Genomic DNA, 19,605 nt, shown 5'->3' with positions numbered 1-19,605 from the left:
CATAGTGCACTACCTCCTAACAGACTGAATCAATCTTAGGAGCTAGCGTTTACGTTAGTGAATAGCTAATAAACCATATGGTTTACATTGAATTGGAGTAAGGAGAAGCAGAGAAAACGTCTGTTATGTCAAACCAGAAACATTTGTTAATATCTTACTTGTCCATAAATGTTAACAGTTCACAGTCCGGAGGTTGGATTTTTCGAAGGTGGGAAGAGTGGTGTAATGAAATGCCCAGCGCCGATTCAGTAGAACGACGTCATAGCAGGATTAGACACCGTCATCCCTATGGCCAAGCACTGTGGAGCAAGCGAATGTATTCAGAATGCTAGAAGACTCCCTTCAGTACGCTGAAGCCGCGACATATGCTATCCGCAGCTCTGAAAGTCAAACTTGTGACAGATTACCGCTGGGACAGAAAGAGGACGCAGAGAAACACTGCCAGTTAGCTGCTGGTGGGCTTGGATTTACATCATGAGGAAAGTTGAAAATTTTTGCCGGACTGTGATTCGAAGCTGGGTTTCCTGCTCACTAGATAGATGCTCTAGCTATCAAGCCATCCGGGAGCAGTGGTCATCCCAACTGTACGGATTACCCCAGCATGGCTCCCGTCAGGTCAAAATTCTGAGCTTACCCACACACTAATGACGCAGTGTCGCTGTCCACCATCCTCATAACTCGCTGAAAGGATCATTAGCTAGGCTGGCCTTAATTTATGTATGTGGTGTCTGTTCTTTCAGTGCAGATGCACACTCCGAACTCTTACGGGAATCCGCGAAACGCTGCGAGTTATGAGGATAATGGATAGGGACACTACGTCAGTAGTGTGTGGATAAGTTGAGAATTCGGGCGTGGCGGGAAGCGTGCTAGGGTAGCCCGTGCAGTTGAGAGGACCACTGTGTTCCAGTGAGCAGGAGGCCCGGGTTCGGATCTCAGTCCGGCACAAATTTTCGACTCCCTCCCAATTTATGTAAATCAGCACCCACAAGCAGGTAACTGTCATTTTTCCTTCGTGTCTCGATTCACAATGGCTACAGAATCAAAATGGTGTCTGTTGAGATACAAATAATGACAGTTTCAGAAATGGTGGATGATTATTTCAAGAGAAAAATCTACAAAAATTTAGCAAATCAATAACACGTTGGTCCATCCCTTGCCTGACACAAGTAGTTATTCGGCTTAGCATTGATTGAAAGAGTTGTTGGATGTCCTCCTGATGGATACCACACCAAATTCTATGCAGTTGGGATCGTGGGTCATCAAAAGCCGGAGATGGGTGGGGGGCTCTGCCAATAATGCTCCTAGCGTTCTAGACTGGGAAGAGATCCGGCGACCTTTCTGGCAAGTGTAGGGTTTCGCAAGCAGGAAGACAAGTCACAGAAACTCAAGTCGTGTGCGGGAGGGCAGTATCTTGCTCAAATTTAATCCAGGGATGACTTGCCATGAAGGGCAACAAAATAGGGCGTAGAATATCGTCGACGTGCCGCTGTGCTTTACGGACGCCGCGACTGATAACCAAAGGGTTCCTGCTGTGAAATGAAAAGGTACCCAAGACTCCTGGCTCTTGAGCTACCGCTGTCCGGGGGCCTCTCTGGGCACTTCATCGCTAGCTGTCGGGACTCAGTTCTAAGCGCGGGTCATCACTGAAGACAATTCTACTCCATTCAATGAGATGTACGAAGGTATTTCGGAAACGTCATTACAAACCAATATACTAACGACATTTATGAAATTACTAATTTGGCAACTGATGCCAGCGTTTTTCAGCTTCTACGGTGTCGGCTCTTGAGGAAGTATTAGCTGACGTTTCTCCAGCGATGTGACACCTCATTGAAAGCGTTCGAGTTAAAACAATCATAAAGGTGAAGTGTTGACACCCCACACATTAATTTCACCTGATTACTGTCACGATAACTTATATCAGATAGTGTATAACTAGATATTTGTCCACGGTTAATTTTAAGGCGTAATTCTATTTCTGTGGTCTAAAGTGAGTAGTATCACAGTACTTTCCCGGAGTACTCTGTATTGGTAAGACTATGTAACATATGTTACATAAATTAAGGAACAAAATTTCGACAGGGTATAGTACGAGGTGCATGTAGAAACTAAGTTCCGTTAAGCGATAAAGAAAACAAAAAGTTACTAAGTAAGAAATACTTGTTGGAACATTTGCATAGATTCGTTGACTCCTTCTCAATATAGTCACCAGCATTATTGAGGCGTTCGTCGTATAGGTGCACCATCAGTTGTATGCTCACGTCATAGGAGTCTTCCGCCAACATCCCAAGCTAAGGAGTCAGTTCATTTCTGCTCCTCAGCGTCGTTGTGGGAACGTTGTCCTGCCAGACAACGATCTATGATACAGAAGAGCTGAAAGTTACTTGGGACGAGGTCGAGGGTGTACGATGGATGATCGAAGATCTTCCATCCAAACTGATTAAACACATTTCGTGTGGCGTTGGTTGTATTGGGTCTTGCACTGTCATGCTCACGTCTCTTCTTGTGGGCCGTCCTCCTCAGATTTTTAAATGTCTCGCAGTTAAGCTAAGCATTTATGCCCGCTTCAGTTTCTGGTATGACATGCGACACCCGCGTTTCAGCCACAGCAGCAACATGGTCGATAAGCTCGTCACCATTTTCAGTATACCGCTGTAGGACTGTCAATGCTGCTGCCAGACGTTCGATTTCGTGTTTTTCTGTCAGTTTCGTTGGCACTAATCTTGCACACACTTCATGAAAACCAAGCTGCTGGAAACAGTTTCGTGCAGCATCGTGCGAGACATCTGGAGGAAACTGAAGAGAAAGTTCTGAAATTGTGAAATGCCGATTCTGCAAAACTGCCTGTCACACACATTAAATCACTTCCGGTGTTTCCAGGGACCCTCGGACACAACAGTTTCCTTCGTGAATATTGATTCGTCCTTCAGTGAATTGCTTGCACTATCGTCTGAGCATACCGTCGCTCATAATGTCGTGTCCGTACATGTGGCACAAATAGCGGTGTATGTCTGCTAGAGACCGCTTCTGACAAGGGGAGGTTCCCAGCAGTGCAGTCGACTTTTTGAATTTACCTGTACGGTGATGTAGGTTAAGATCCAGGGCATCACACATTGCAGTCACTTGCCCTGGTGGGCCTCGTTTGCGAGTAACTGATAAAGAAATTAAAAAAAATAAAAATAATGCAATTTTTTCGGGTACTCCACAGGGGTAAAAAATTGCTTTATATAGTGTGGTTGTGTGGTATAATATGACGGCTGACTGGTTTGCATGCTGAAAGTTGTGGGTTCGAATCCCATCAATTGCAGTAATTTATTTTATTTTTTTAAAACTCGTTAACGAAATGAGTTTGATCATCAAATTATTCAGTTAAGTGCTCTAAATATAATTTTTTAATAGCATTTTCTTGTCACATAATTTTAATGATAATATCTTTATTAGCTGTTATTTTCGTTCCTATCATACTTTCTCCACGAGAATTTTATTAATTTTATCTATTAATTTCGATATAATTTCTTTTATCATCCTGTTTTCTCGTCCACATTATTGCATTCATTATATGTATTTCTCATTTGGCTTGAATATCCTTTTACTTTTGAACCCGTCTCTCATCTAAATTTTCGTCTGTGTTAATTTTGTCCGTAGTGCAACAGGTGTAGAGGTTATGTTATAAATGTTTAAATGACGATTACCGTGCGAAGAAATTACACATATACTAATAGAAATGAATTTTTCACACCATTGCACAAACATTGATTTTTAACTGATCGATCGGAATTTTCATGTAACTGAATATTATAATAGATAGTTATAATTATTTCATATTCACAGAAATTCCGATTGAAAAAAGAATGATGTAGAGAAAAAATGAAATAAATGAAAAAGTTGGTAATTATGGTGATTAAAATTATGTGACAAAGGAATAGAAATAAAAAATACATTTAAATCAGTAACTGAATAAAAATAATGATCGAGATAATTTCGATAAAGATTTAAAAATAAAAGAATAATTTGTACACTTGCCGAGATTAGATCCCACAAAATCTTGCATATGAAGCCCTCGCCAGTCCTAATACACCACGCAGCAAGGATAAACAGGGTGATCAAAAAGTCAGTATAAATTTGAAAAATGAATAAATCATGGAATAATGTAGATAGAGAGGTACAAATTGACACACATACTTGGAAAGACATGGGGTTTTATTAGAACCAAAAAGATACAAAAGTTCAAAAAATGTCCGACAGATGGCGCTTCATCTGATCAGAATAGCAATAATTAGCATAACAAAGTAAGACAAAGCAAAGATGATGTTCTTTACAGAAAATGCTCAGTATGTCCACCATCATTCCTCAACAATAGCTATAGTCGAGGAATAATGTAGTGAACAGGACTGTAAAGCATGTCCGGAGTTATGGTGAGGTATTGGAGTCGAATGTTGTCTTTCAGCATCCCTAGAGATGTCGGTTGATCACGATACACTTGCAACTTCAAGTAACCCCAAAGCCAATAATCGCACGGGCTGAGGTCTGGGGACCTGGGAGGCCAAGCAGACGGAAACTGCGGCTGAGCACACGATCATCACCAAACGACGCGCGCAAGAGATCTTTCACGCGCATAGCAATACTTTTTTTTGTTCTAATAAAACCCCATGTCATTCCAAGCATGTGTGTCAATATTTACCTCTCTATCTACATTATTCCGTGGTTTATTAAGTTTCCGAATTTATACCAACTTTGTGATCACCCGGTATAATGCGTATTTGTTAACGCTATTGAAGGTCACAAAAAATTCCGTTTTTTTTTCAGTTAGTCACAAACGAGAGCCGTCCAGGGTGAATGGCTGCAGTGTGTGATACCTGGGATAGTTTCAAAAAGTCAATCGCGCTATTGGGGACCTCTCCTTGAAACCATGCAAAAATCAGGTAACTGCACAAACCTTGCAGTTGGTGGGAGACAATATCGCAGCACCTATTTTATCAGAGCACTGTTCGGTAACCTCTACCGTCACAAGACAACCTGCACTGCATTATCGCACATACTTCCACTCTACTCCTGCGCATGCACATTCCTATGCGACTACTCAGGCCATGTCTGGACACTATCGGAATTTACTTTCTGTGTGAGCGTCGTAATAAAGTCCCCCGGTTGTTGCCCAGATGTAGGCGAATGACACTGACGGACAGTGTGTGCCGTGCCACGTTCGACACCAAAACACGTGCGGAGTGCTGTCCCTGACTGGCTGGTGAGTTGTGGCTGGCTAGAGGCAAGGAACGGCGCGTGCTCGCAGATCGATATGGGGCAGTCGTGCCACGCCGTGCGACACGACGCCGGCGTCGCACGCCGGCTCTTCGCCGCTCGGCTCCGCTTGCTCTGCAATTTGCCGCCGCCGTTTGCGTCTGCCCGCCGTGAGGCGCTCGCGGTTGGCCTTTAATTCCCCGCAGCTCCCCCTTCCACGCGCACTCTATCGACTCGCAGGCTCTTTACTCGCGGCCACCCTCGTGTTTACAGGAAGGTTTGAGCATCGTTCCTCACAGCGTCACATTAGGAAAAGAGATCATAAGCAAATATAAAATTTCAAAACTTTCTACAATTTTCCTTAAATTTAAAAGAAAGACTCTACATTGTCTCAGTCGCAATGACGTTATTAACTATTCTACATTTTTGTAGTATCATATTTTATTACGAAAGAACTGTCAGATACTGTGCTGTGTGAAGGAACCAAAGAAGCCCTTGCATAACAAATGCGAACATTACCTTTGCATTACCTTTGCATTATCTTTGATCTCCATTATGTCTGTTGTTGAATGTAATGTTAATGACTCCGATTTTGTTCCTCCTCTGATATTATTCTTTCTAGTCATTCTAATTATTACAGAGCGTTTCAGCTGCACTACGTCGACGTGGAGTTGAAGAAACACTGTACGTGGGGACTTCCAACGGACTCAAGAGCGCGTATCAAGAAACCTACCACAGCCCAGCATATTACCACACGACAAAACACACAAAGCGAATTTAGTGTCGATGAACATTTCAATACACCATTTGGAAACCAAGAATCCTTGCTGATCTTGTCTATAAAATTACAAAATACAATAAAAATAGTACTTTGCGCACTGACGAATAAATTCATTAATTTGTAAGGTTTTGCTTATGAATGACGATCAATTAAGTCGTGTAGTAAATTGCAGCATTTGTTTGCTTCGTCTGTTTTAATCACTTGGTAATGTAGCTTCGTATTCTTTACCCTTTTCTATATCCATTAAAATAATTTTAATTTAATTACTTTTTTAGAAAAGTAAAATCTCTCCTCACACTTACCGCTCATGTACCATAACGCCAACTATCGGCACTTTTTGTAACCTTTAACTTAACATCTTCATATAACCACAACGTCCAGTACTGCTGTAACTATGAGTACGTGCGATCATGTGCCGCCCAGTGTACATATATTTTTACTGTTCGGACAAGTTACCCAGTGTGACGATGTTGTTTATATATTTTGTGTTTCACTTTTGACTTCAAATACAGCTTACATTGTACTACGAATATTTTACTGTTTTGGGTACTGGTATTGCTTTTATTTCTTGTTAACGAAAGGAAAACATTTCTTACTTGATTCTTCATTTTCGTAGTCAAATCACTGCTAGTTGTTAGTGACTCTAATAAAAATAATTAATTAGCGTTCCATGTAGAAAATGTTTACGATGTATGGTCTTTGTTTCTATTTCTGCCACTGTTCAACGAATTAGTATTTCTTCTAAATCATTATTTTTTGTTATTTGTTTGCAGGGAACTATATTTTTTAATTGGGATGTTTTAAAAATAAGGCAATAGCGATTGTTAAGTATCTTGTTATTTAAGGCAACATGTTTGTCTGTTCTCATATCTAAAGATGGTACCTAAACGAAAAAACAAGGAAGTAATTGCAGTTGAGATAACGTACATAAATTTTTTTAAAATTAAAGAAGCACTATACAATGTTTTTAAAATTAGTGTAATTTTGTATTTGACTGTGTATAGAACATGTGCAGTATAAAGGAGACAACTGAAGAAAGAAGAGCCACGAGGAGAGACGCACATATAATTCCCGAAAGTATACAAAAAACATGACACTATACCAATAAAGAATCTATAACGATCTCTTGATGAGAGCATAATAAATGAGACGTAAGTTACTACAGTTTAAAAAGGTTTACAAGGGATTAAAGACAAGAACTAAAATAGAAAGAAAAGTATTCAGAGTAACACGACCAAGACATCATGCAAGGCTACTGTATAGAACCTACTCCGTTTAAATATTACCTGAACGAAGTCTCTTGAAAACTGTTAGTGTGGAGGAATGCTTCTAGACATAGATAGTGGTTACTTATCGAGTTTACTATTCACCGACGATGAAATATTAGTTTCAGATGACTATGACATAGGGCATATATTGCAAAACTTTGGAAATTTACGCCATATTCGGATAAATATATATGTGATGAATAAAGGATAAATGTTGCCCTCACGCTGAAGAAGTCAGAAATGTATATACTGAGACATTAGCCTATCCCTGTCTGAACGTTCAGTGGAGGATCGAGAAAAAAGTTGAAGTAAATCAGTGAAGTGCTTTTCGAGATTTTTGGAAAAAACAATAAACAACAAACTTGTCTTTATATAGTAGTGTAGATGGACGTACGACAGCAGCAAAATGAATTAAGCGGCGTGCATTTACTCATTATGTTATCGAGTAACTGGCAGAACCGCCTGAGACGAGAGTTTCTGCTTGAGGAGTTCCGTAGTTGCTGTCTCTACGGCGGAGCTGCCAGGCCGGTAACTTTCCCCGATTCGTGGTGCGGGTCACGGTCGATACCCCGGCCACGCACCGGCTGTTGGGATGTCTCTGTTATCTCGTCTCGTTATCTCGGCCCTCGGGACTCGTAGCAGCAGAAGTACAGTGAGGGAGTGAAGGGGGAGGGGGGAGAGAGAGGGGAAATCACTTGCCGTGTGCACCAGAAGGGCGGAATCTGCAAAATAGCGGACCACCAACACGTCAGATTCACAGTGAAAATTGTTTGTTATTTCCCTAATATTGTAGATTCATATCTGCGACTGAATTAAAGAAAGATACAGCTGATCCTATACGGTGTCGTAGTATGATTGTGGACTGTTCAAGTTAATATGCAATTATGAGCTCTGTTTTACAATGAAATATCAAAGCGCTCAGAATCGTGGGAGAGGCAAAACTAAGAGTCTTAGATGGCAACGTTGTTTATAACATGTTTCGTCATACATTAAGACTTTTGCTCCACTCTTTTCTCTGAGTGATTTGTTTGTATTACTGTCTCTCCTAGCAAATAAGGACACGCCTCTCTTTATTGTTCGTTGAGCAGTTGATGATTCTTGAATGATTTTCGAAATGCCTCAATCCCCAACTGGTAATACACATTGATTGTAAGCTACAATTTTCAACTTTTCTGGTACATCGAAAGCTTTGTTTTGAAATTCAATTTTCCTTGACCAAAAACCCTGTTCCTTTACTCTCGTTCAATTCTTTTCCATCTAATCACTTTGTTCAACCTCCATAAGTATAAAAATCATTAGCTACTTGTATATTTAACAGTTAATTTGTATTATTTTATTTTCTGTGAGTTCCATATACTTTATTTTATGATTTCATTGTATATGCCGTTTTCTTTTAGCTGGGTTCATTGTTTCCATTTCTATAATAACTGATTTTCAGGTCTCCTTCACAGTTTGCTAAGTTTTTACATTCGTTGTTGGGACTCACCTCACCAGAGACAAATGTACCCTTCTTCTTTTTTCCGGTTTAAGGAGTTGAACTCTCTCTATGAGTGATGTGACTATTTTTAATGATAAGCAATCTTTTGTCTACACCCTCTTCCCGTTCTGAATTTTTTACTATGCTGATCAAGTCTAATGGAAGTTGCAGCATTGGCATAAGTTTTAATCAGTATATTGGCTATCTTAAATGTAATAACCTGATGATATTTTTATCTGCCATCATATGTACAAAATCTGCAAATGTTCCTTTTGCTGAGGAAGCAAGTATACTATACTCACGCCGTATAGAAAACTGTGTCACTTGAAAATATAAATAATATTTTCTTGCGAAATAAGAACGATTTCCCTGTAAATGGATTATAATTGAATCTAGATAAAACACAATACTATCCACACCTTAAGAAATTATTGATGATAAATGAGAATAGAATATACTAAATTTTTAGTTGTTTTTACTGTTAAGAATCTAAACTGAAAATCAGATGTTAAAGTCCTTTTTAAACATCCAAATTCTGCAACTTTTACGTTACACGCAATGATACGTTTTCGACACCAACATAAAAAAAAAATAGTGTTGCTGTATGAGCCCTAGTTTCATTCACGTCTTATGACACAATATTCTGGGGTCAATAGCCATTGAGAGAAAAAATTTTTTATGTTAGAGAGGTTTCTTGTCAACAATCAGTTACGGTTCAAAAACTAAAAATAAGTATCATAAATGTAATAGGATAAATCGCGTCATCCATCACCCAGCCTTATCCCTCGCACGATGCCTGCAGTCTTTTGAGACCCCAAGGCTCGTTTAACTATAAATAAACAGTTTTTATGTGGGTGTAGACTACTCATCCACAAGATATGCTATTCACGGACTTTTTATTATAACTGGGTAAAATATTTATGATCATATTACAGTTTGTAGCACAACAATTTGAAATTTTTGCAGTGGGGTAAGAAAAAAGCTGAGGTATACAATATGTGCTTTTCAGTGATATATGTATAAGTTTTGTTACGAAAATAAATTAAAAATGCAAGAAGAAAATTCCTCTCAGAGCTAGGGATAGAACTTGTCAGACCTCACACTGAACGATGAATCCTGTCGCTCCAGTGCAGAACACAACGCATTCGTTCAGCAATAATATCTTCAGGCTTCAAGGGTTTTCTGAAGAAAAACCAACACGATAACCAGGAAGTCGATATTCCAAATCTGAAAAGAAAATGGTGTGATTCCTGCCGAAGGTCAAAGGACAAGAAAGTGAATCAACTTTGTGAGGGTGTCACATGCTAGGATAAATATGTTGTGTAATGATTGTTCGTCATATGACACGGAGAGCGAATTGGACAGTATTTCTAATAACATTCCGTGTAAGTGGTATTATAAAATGGCTCTGAGCACTAAGGGGACTCAACTGCTGTGGTCATAAGTCCCCTAGAACTTAGAACTACTTAAACCTAGCTAACCTAAGGACAGCACACAACACCCAGCCATCACGAGGCAGAGAAAATCCCTGACCCCGCCGGGAATCGAACCCGGGAACCCGGGCGTGGGAAGCGAGAACGCTACCGCACGACCACGAGATGCGGGCTAGGTGGTATTATACATTGTTGTTGTTGTAGTCTTCAGTTCATAGACTAGTTTGATGCAGCTCCCCATGCTACTCTATCCTGTGCAAGCTTCTCCAGGTACCTACTGCAGCCTGCATCCTTTTGAATCTGCTTAGTGTATTCATCTCTTGCTCTCCCTCTACGATTTTTACCCTCCACGCTGCCACCCAATACTAAATTAGTGATCCCTTGATGCCTCAGAACATGTCCTACCAACCGATCCCTTCAACTAGTCAAGTTGTGCCACAAATTCTTCTTCTCCCCAATTCTGTTCCTCCTCATTAGTTACTTGATCTGCCCATGTAATCTTCAGCATTCTTCTGTAGCACCACATTTCGAAAGCTTCTATTCTCTTTTGTCTAAACTATTTATCGTCCATGTTTCACTTCCACACGTGGCTACACTCCATACAAATACCTTCAGAAAAGACATCCTGATGCTTAAATCTATACTCAATGTTAACAAATTTCTCTTCTTCAGAATTAATATTACACATAATGTTAATAAATTACAGTATTGTTACATAGTGTGTGGGTTATGAATATTCTGTGTTAAAATAATTTTTGGAACTAAACAAAATGTTTTCATATTTCAAACAAATGTAGTAAATAATTACAACTTATATGTAACTTAATTTTATTAAGAATCTATAGAGTTCTAATGTCAACATCGTGCATATGTTTCTCAATAAATTATAATTACTTTTGCTGACATTGTTGACATATTGCAAATTTCATGGCCATAAAGTTGCTGGATTCACTGTGGGGTAAAAAAAGACCCCATACGTAGAATGTTTTTCCAGAGCTGATACCATGCCTAAATGCTGGTAAAATTTCGCTGCGCTTGATACTTAACGGATTTTGTTTGTTTGGAATGTATGGCTATGGAGACGCCACGTATTTGAAAATTAGAAACAGTTAATAGTTTTATACATCTTCGACAGTTTCAGCTGCACAAGTAAAGATGTGGTGGGCTGAAAGCGAAACACTCACTAGAGACACGTGAAATGAAAGATCCATGTTCCGTCCAATTTCTTTTGCCTATCTAATATTGCGACTATTCTCTGACTGTTAATGGCAAAATACTGTGCTGTATGGTCTTAGATAAGTATTATGTTACATTCGTTTTGTTATTTCTGCTATCTAAAGATTTCTGTATGATAAACAGTATGTATGTTTGGATCTCTGTTCTAATGAATAACTTTTTCTTCACAGGTTCGTATCCCGTTGCGCTATAGCCTTCGCAAAAGTAAGTGTATCATGTTATCTAAATAATTTAGACAATTTTTGATTAGGTGATGAAATTTTTCACCTGTTTTGGAACTGAATCATCGAAAAAATCAAAGAATTTATAAAACATACAGTTTGAGAAGATTATGTACAGTTTCTAAATGTGCTCGTTCCCGTTACAAGCTGACGACTGTCTCGCATCCATTATGTATTTGATTGATAATTGTGGATATATGATTGGATAATTTAATTATCGCTCCAACAAATCATCAACAAATCTGCCATCATTCATGGTGTAGCCGTGGTCACGTTCAAAACAATTACTCATTTTTGCCATTCTCTCACGTCTCTGAGCTGAACCCCCCCTCCCCTTTCTTTCCTTATTTTTATGTGCTACTGCGCTGGTTCTATACAACTGACTGCAGTATAATTAATTAAATGAAAAAAATACTCTAGAAAAACCTTTTCGTGCCTAGACCACAATTCTCAGTCTTCAATTACAGCGCAATGCCTAGTTTCGGTTGTAATCTACAACCATCTTCAGATCGTTCCAGTAGTGAAAAACCGGTGAACATGCATTGACAATCATTATCATCAACTGTAGTCATGCGATGAAATGCGTTCGTATTGTGGGCCAACAGGACCATGACAGTGCGTAGTTAAAAACATCACGAGCGAGCCATGTTGTAAACCATAATCTCGCAGGAAAACGGCAATAAAGTAGGAAAATAGTTAGCTGCATTAACAAAACTTGCATCAAACTCCCGTGATTTGCAGCTCTGCAGCTACAGTGGATTATGGTGCAAGTTTCACTAATGCAGGTTGCAATTTTCCTTCTTAATTACGGTCGTCTTGCGAGATTATATTTACAACCAGGCTCGCTCATGATGAAGTTTTTAGCTACATACAGTCATGGTCTTGTTGGCCCACAACAGGAATGCATTTCGTTGCATAACTACAGTTAATGATGATATTCTTCAATGTTTGTTCCCCGCTTTTTTTATATTTGAACGATCTGAAGTTGTTTCTTGAGAACAACCCAAATTTGTCCTCGTTCTGTAATTGTATACTGAAAATTGTGGTCTAGGTATAAAAGATTTTCTACAATAAAAACTTATTTAATAAAGTAGACTGTGTCAACTACCGGATAGATTTTTTTACTTACACTAAGAGGAGAAAAGTTATGGGATGACATTATGCACATATACAGATTACGATAGTATCGCATACCAAGTTATAAATGGACGGTGTATTCGCGAAGCTGCCATTTGTACTCAGGTGATCCACGTGCGGTGGTTTCCGACGTGATTATGCTAGCACGACGGGAACTAGCAGACTTTGAACGTGGGGTGTTAGTTGGAGCTTGACGAAAGGGACATTCCATTTCGGAAATCTTTAGGGAATTCAATATTCTGCGATTCACAGTGTCAAGAGTGTTCAGGGAATACCAAACTTCAGGAACTGCTTCTCACCACGGACAACGCAGTGGCCGATGGGCTTCACTTAACGACCGAGAGCAGCAGCGTTTGCGTAAAGTTGGAAGTGCTGATAGACAAGCAACTCTGCGTGAAATAAATGGGGATTCAACGTGGGACGTACGACGAATGTAGCCGTTAGGACAGTGAGGCGAAATTCCGCGTTAATGGCAGCAGACGACCGACGCGAATGCCTTTGCTAACAATACGACATCCCCACTTCCGGGCACGTGACCATATTGGTAGAACCCTAGACCACTGGAAAACCGTGCCCTGGTCAGACGATTCTCGATTTCAGTTGGTTACAGGCTGGTGATACCGTTAGTGTGGCACTGACTGCACGAAGCCATGGACCCATTTTATCAACAAACTACTGTACAAGTTTGTGGTGGCTCCATAATAGTGTGGGCTGTGTTTACACGGAATGGGCTGGTGTCTGACATCCAAGTGAACCGATCAATGACTGTACGTGGTTATGTCCGACTACTTGGAGACCAGTTGTAGCCTTTCATGGACTTCATGTACCTAGACAACGACGCAGGTTTTGCGTATGACAATGCACTTTGTAACAGGGCCACAGTTGTTCGTGATCGCTTTGAAGAACATACTGAACAATTCGAGCAAATGATTTGGCCACCCAGATCGCCCGACATGAATCCCATTATACATTATGGGGCACAGTCTATAGATCAGCTCGTGCACGAAATTCTGCACCGGCGACACTTTCGCAGTCCTGGATGGGTACGGAGACAACCTCGCTCACGGGATTTCCGATGAGTAGTTGAGTCCATTATACAGAGAATTGCTGCAAAAGTCGGTCCGATACAATGTTAGGAGGTACACCCCGACTATTGCCATCTCAGAGACCATTTACAGCGCTCAAAACCAAACAGTGTGCTATTTTCCGAGCGTAATTAATAATTTTGTCTTGTGAGATTTTGTATGTAATGCCGAAGATGCCTAATATTTGGTAGGAAACAGCTCTTTGTCGAGCGTAAAAATGTAGGAGTTTTTGTTGTCTTACTCGCTACTGCCCCCATGGTCGTGCTTGAAATGGAGGCAAGTGTAGTCAAGCCCTGGCGTCTGTCTGGCCGACGCCGCTAACTCGGGGGAACGGCTGCTCGCGCCGCAGAGGAACTGGGCATCGATCAGTCTGGTCAGGCTGTGGGCGCCAGGCGCTCCGTGGACGACCGCTAAACGAGCGACCGTCCGGCCAGCACGTGGCCATTCGGAGCTCGCTCCCGGGCGACATCGTTTAAACTTCAACTCCACTACCGCAAACATTTTTCCGTGAAGCCATTGCCCGTCTTGTCTCACAGTGAGACAAATGTGTAATCAGTTGTAGCGATTGCTTTTGAAATTATAAGTAGTTTACTCAGTTTTTGTACTTGTCTCATTTCTATTTGACTGCCCATTATATCTCAGGCCGGCCTGTGTGCCAGAGAACCGCCTGACAATGAAATCTAATTTCCAGTATCCACTGTACGAACACCAAGGGTCTTAAGGAACTTTCACTGGCAGTGTCCGTCTCAGTCATCAACTGGCTACGAACAGTTGGTTCAAATGGCTCTGAGCACTATGGGACTTAACATCGGAGGTCATCAGTCCCCTAGAACATAAAACTACTTAGGGGGGGTAGGACATGAAACGGGCCGACTTGGAGCAGGAGAGGCACCACAGGACATTGTAATTTCCACTGTCTATACTGTTACAAATAAATTCATAAAACTTTGAAAGCATGATCAGAAAGGACTCAGGATACATACTCATAGTAGTGGAACCTCAAGAAACTAACAAAATAAATTTTGTTACATGTGAAATTTCATCATTTTTTCACTTACTACTGGCTGCATTTGTTGCTATAGGTACACTTTTCTTCCTAAGTAAGAGAGATTCGTTGATGAAGTTTGCACAGCATACAAACTATAGTTACATGTGTATCAAACTCTGGAGTTCACATAATTTATGAAAAAATGAATGAACTGTTATATTTTAAACTTCATGTTAAGAAAAAATCAAATTTTATAGTTTATTATCTCAATTTTTACCACAGTTTTTAATAGATTTGGAAAATCCTAGAGTTTCATACACCCGTAAGTACTGCTTGCATGCTGTGCAAAATTCATCGAAGAATCTCTCTTACTTAGGAAGAAAAGCGTATCTACAGAAACAAATGCAGCTAGAAGTAAGTGAAAAAATAATGAAATTTCACATGTAAAAAAAGGTATTTTGCTATGTTTTTGAACTTCCACTGCTATGAGTGTGAGTCCTCAATCCTTCCTGGTCATGCTGACAAAGTCTTACGAATTTATTAGTAAAAGTATAGACAGTGGAAATTAAAATGTCCTGTGGTGCCCCTCCTGCTCCAAGTCGGCCCGTTTGGCGTCCTACCCCCCTTAAACCTAACTAACCTAAGGACATCACACACATCCATGCCCGAGGCAGGATTCGAACCTGCGACCGTAGCAGTCGCGCGGTTCCGGACTGAAGCGCCTAGAACCGCTCCGCCACCGCGGCCAGCTGAACAGTTAGTAGCGCGCTGCTTTGTCTCCAGGTTGCACACACACATGACATGTTGTTTTTGCGTCTTTCTTCCTTTTCCTTTTACGGGTACCAGAAGAATCCAACTACACGCAGGCTATGCTAGTTCACTTTTAAAAAATACACACAAGTTATGGAGACCTCTTGCGTAAGATTGGAAGTCTGGGTTGGAGTCCACTCACGTACAAATTTTCACTTGCCACTTCTGAATTAATTTGAAGCGCGATTGCGGCTAAGGTCGGAGTTTGTTTCGTCATGCACATAGACGTCTGCGGTATCATACTAATGGGGTGTTTGCTTTCCGACATGTCCGAAACAAGAACCATCACACACGCAAATATATGCATGTTAGTGGCAATTCAGTGCAGATGCATTCTTTGGGGAAACCACTATTAAAACCTGAAATATGCAACACTGATGTTGCAGAATAACAATTACTTTATATTTCGTTGTGAACCAGCTTTCGGCTTTCTGTGCTGTCCACAAACAACCTTAGACGAGATAGTCAACATGTCAACAGCGAGAATTTATTGCTGTACAAAGAATTCCTGTGACGTTTTACAACTACGTAGGCCTATGTATAATAAAAGACGAATAAGCAAACCTTATATTACGCTCAAAAATTAAAAGTGTAACATTTTAAAGTCCAAAACGGTACACTAGTGAGTATTGGCACAGACTGCCGTGTTCTGTCGGCAAAGTAACTGGAGAACGTGATGAACTGGAAAAGGTCTGAGCGCTCCTTGAAAACGAAATGCAGTGAGAAACGGTTTGCTTGTATAAACGAAATTAAAATGAGCCCAGAACACAGTGATTGTACCTGAAAGAACTTAAGACGTAAACTTTCATTAATGATCTTCAAGGCTCGTACGCCTGTCCGAAAGCCAAAATTAACTGCCGCTGTGATATCAAAACGTACTACACGGGCAAAAGAGCATAAGCATCGAGATTCGTACTTCTGGAAATAGGTAAGTATCATTAAATTAGAATGGATTTGCCTTCATACAGTAGTGACACATTTGAGTTCAACGCCAATCCCAAAGCAAATCTTAATGGTTTTTTCACTTTGTTTGAGATTTACTTCAGTGATGTGTCCACTTTTGAAATTCTGGGAAATAAGTCTCACTTTGTTCGAGGTCACCCATGTGAAAAGTACCACCAAAACAGTAGTGTGCAGATATGCTTGAATTTCTCTAAGACTATAAATACAGCTATAACGAATAGCTCAATAGGCAGTACAGTTGAAGAGGAATCGACGTCTCTAAAAAGGGCAATCACGGAAGTTGGAAAGAAAAACAGAGGTACAAAGAAGGTAACTGCGAAGAAGCCATTGGTAAGAAATACTTCAGTTCATCGACGAAGGAAGAAAGTGCAAATATGTTCAGGGAAATTCAGGAACACAGAAATGCAGGTCATTGAGGAATGAAATAAAAAGGAAGTGCAGGGAACCTAAGACGAAATGGCTGCGCGAAAAATGCGAGGAAATCGAAAAAGAAGTGATTGTCGGAAGGACTTATTCTGCATATAGGAAAATCAAAACAACCGTAAATGAAATTAAAAGTAAGTGTGGTAAAATGAATTGTGCAAAAGGAATTCAACTGTCAAATGCAGTGGAGACAACAGATATGTGGAAACAGTACACTGAAGCCCTCTTTGAGAGGGAAGATTTGTCTGATGTGAGAGAAGAACAGAGAGGAGTCGATATAGAAGAGATAGGGGATCCAGAGTTAGAATCAGAATTTAAGAGAGCTTAGGAGGACTTAAGATCAAATAAGGCAGAAGGAATAGGTAACGTTCCATCAGAATTTCTAACCTCATTGTGGAAAGTGGCAACAAAAACACTTTTACGTTGGTTTCTAGAATAATCTGACGACGTACCAGCTGACTTTCGGAAAAATATCATCCTCATCGTTACGAAGACTGCAAGAGCCGACAAGTGCGAGAATTATTGCACAATCAGCATAACGACTCATGCATCCAAGTTGGTGACATGAATATTATACAGAAGAGTGGAAAAGAAAATGGAGAATGTGTAAGAAGATGATCAGTTTGGCTTTAGGAAAGGTAAAGGCACCAGAGAGGCAATGCTGACGTTGAGGTTGATAATGGGAGCAAGACTACAGACAAATCAAGACACGTTCGACGTAGAAAGTACGTTCGACAATGTAAAATGGTGCAAGATGTTAGAAATTCTGAGAAAAACAGGGGTAAGATATATAGAGAGAGACGTGTAATATACAATATGTACAAGAGCCAAGTGGACGATGACCGAATTGTCGGAATTAAAAGGGTGTGAGACAAGGACGTAATCTTTCGACCCTAGTGCTTAATCTGAACATCGAAGAAGCAATGATGGAAATAAGAGGCCGTTCAGGTGTGGAATTAAAATTGAAGGTGAAAGAGCTTCAACGATAACATTCTTTTATGACCTTGCTATCCTAAGTGATAGTGAAGAATTAAGTGATCTGCTGAATGGAATGAACAGTCGAATGAGTCGATTGAGAGTAAATCGGAGAAAGACGACAGAAATGAGAAGTAGCTGAAATGAGAACAGAAATAAATGTAACTTCGATCGATGGTCATGAAGTAGACGAAGTTAAGGCAACAAAATGACCAGTGACGGACGGGGCAAGGAAGACATCAAAAGCAGACTAGCAAAGGCCAAAAAGTGCATTCATAGCCAAACATTGGCCTTAATTTGAGGAAGAAATCTCTGAGAATGTACGTTTGGAGCACAGCATTTTATGGTAATGAAACGTGGACTGTGGCAAAACCGGAACAGAAGAGATCGAAGGAATTGAGATGTGGCGCTACACACGAATGTTGAAAATTAGGTGGTCTGATACGGTGGGGAATGACGAGGTTCTGCACAGAATCGGAGAGGTAAGGAATATGTGGGAAACACCGATAAGGAGAAGTGACAGTATGATAGGACATCTGTTAAGACATCATGGAATAATTTCCCTGGTACTAGGGGAGCTGTAGAAGGCTGAAACAATAGAGGAAAATATTGGAATACATCGAGCAAATAATTGAGGACGTAAGTTGCAAGTGCTACTCTGAGATGAAGAGGTTAACACAGGAAAGGAATTAGTGGCGGTCCGCATCAAACGAGTCAGAAGACTGATGACTCAACAACAACATCAAAAAGGATGGAGCTCCATGCCACACAGTATTATCAGCAGAAACCTTTTTGCGGCAAGAGAACGTCGGATTGTTATTCTGGTTAGAATATTCGCCCGACATTAATTTAATAGAAGCTGTTTGAGAGCTGGTGCAAGGGGAAGCGGCAGAGCAACCAATCACTACAAAAATATCACTTAAAAGATCATACATGTCTGGTATCATCACCTACAGATGCAAGGCAAGTAGCCTATATCAACAGCATGCGTGACAAAATATTAATAAGTTAGGTCTAGTTCCTCTTACTGCAATTTTCTAAAACACAACAACAATTGATAATAAAACCCTGTTGTTTATCAGTTATTAATAACCCTTAATGTTTGAAGAATTTAAATCACTTCATTTATACTGATCAAAATAGTCTTTGCAACTATTTGTACCTCATAAACTCATGTTTTGTTAAAAACTCAAGGTACGTCTAATAATGTCTGTTGCAACAATAGAGCGATCTTACGTCACATAGAACTCGTACAAGTCATATACATGACGTTATTTATATTAGCTCTACACTAACATCAATTTGATTTCATAAATTGGTAAAATTAGTTGAGGAGAAATTCTGGTTTTAAACTAGGCCTTTAAGATATCTCCATAAAATTTGTGGACATAGAAAACGTAATGTGGAATAAGATTTTTAGAAGCCATTGGAGGAATGTACAATGGAGGAGCGGACTAGCATTCTACACCATCCAAAAAGCCAATCAGATGTGAAAAATCGGAAGACCATGAAAGATAAGTGCATATTAAGATAGGCTTAAGATACGGTTGTAAGATATCACGACAATAGTCAA

The sequence above is a fragment of the Schistocerca nitens genome, chromosome 1 (genome assembly GCF_023898315.1).
Source record: "Schistocerca nitens isolate TAMUIC-IGC-003100 chromosome 1, iqSchNite1.1, whole genome shotgun sequence".
In the NCBI taxonomy this organism is placed as follows: domain Eukaryota; kingdom Metazoa; phylum Arthropoda; class Insecta; order Orthoptera; family Acrididae; genus Schistocerca; species Schistocerca nitens.
This window is presented reverse-complemented; position numbering follows the sequence as displayed.